This window comes from Mus caroli, chromosome 4 (genome assembly GCF_900094665.2).
Source record: "Mus caroli chromosome 4, CAROLI_EIJ_v1.1, whole genome shotgun sequence".
NCBI lineage: Eukaryota > Metazoa > Chordata > Mammalia > Rodentia > Muridae > Mus > Mus caroli.
This window is the reverse complement of record NC_034573.1, coordinates 25,231,938-25,233,159: the sequence shown is the minus strand read 5'-3', so window position 1 is coordinate 25,233,159 and position 1,222 is coordinate 25,231,938. Positions and strand designations below refer to the sequence as shown.

At 50.6% G+C, this 1,222-nt stretch overlaps 1 pseudogene; it reads left to right on the top strand.

The window, feature by feature from the left end:
* The first annotated feature begins 398 nt into the window (after positions 1-398).
* Positions 399-967, top strand: LOC110292449 (annotated as a pseudogene).
* The last annotated feature ends 255 nt before the right edge of the window (positions 968-1,222 follow it).

Below are 1,222 nucleotides of genomic sequence, written 5' to 3'. Positions count from 1 at the left end.
TAGAAACTTTCAGGAAACAGCCATATCAGGCTCTTGTCAGGGAGAGAGGAGAGGGAGGGAATAAAATGGGGCTAGGAACAGGTATTGGAAGGGACAGGAGAGAAGTACAGAGGATCAGGAAATTGAATAGAAATATGTAGCGAAGGGGAATAGGGAACTTGGGGTAGCCACTAGAAAGTCATAGACTTGGAGCAGCACCTTGGAGATCCAGTGGATATGTGTCCTGCTTCAACAGTGTTTGGACTGAACAGACCTGGGGTCTACCACTTTATTAGCTTCCACCAGCCTTACAAGTCTCTCCAGTTGCAGCCTCCAGGACCATCTCCTTGCCCAGTGCCTTCAGCTCCTAGAACCAGCCAGCACTGTTTTCGAGGTCAGCCCCATACACTGGATCAGCCATGATCTCTCAGATTCGTCAGAGTTATTCCAGCGTAGTGGAAGCTGCCATGAACCACCTGGTCAACTTGCACCTGTGAGCCTCCTACACCTCCCTCTTTCTGGGCCTCTTTTTTGATGGCGACAATGTGGCTTTGGAGAGTGCAGGCCACTTCTACTGTGAATAGGCTGAAGAGAAGCATGAGTGTGCAGAGTGCATCTCCTCAAGTTGTAGAATGATTGCCAGGGCCAAGCACTCTTCTGGGAAGTGCAGAAGCCATCTCAAGATGAATGGGATAAAAGCCAGGAAGCCATGGAAGCTGACTTGGCCCTGGAGAAGAACTCAACCAGGCCCTCTTGCATCTGCATGCCCTGGGTTCTGTATGCCCTGGGTCCTGCCTGCACAGACCCTCATCTCTGTGACTTCTTGGAAAGTCACTTCCTGGATAAAGAGGTGAAGCTCATCAAGAAGATGGGCAATCACCTGAGCAACCACCATAGGCTGGCAGGGCCACAACCAGCGCAGACTGTCTTTCTCTAAGCATCTCTGGGTTAGTATCTCCCTGAGCGCCTCATTCTTGAGCACTACTAGGAGGCCTCTGTGGCTTCCAAGGAGCTCCCTCTTCTACTCTGCACCAGCCAGCCTCAGGACTTCTATCTGAAGAAACCTCTCAAGCCACAAGGCAGCTTTGTAACGCCCCTAGAGCCTCTCCCAAGTCTTGGACCAAGTAAAAATAAGCCTTTTGAAACAGCAAAAAATAAGAGAGAGAGGGAGAGAGAGAGAGAGAGACAGAGACAGAGAGACAGAGAGAGAGAGAGACAGAGAGAGAGACAGAGACAGAGACAG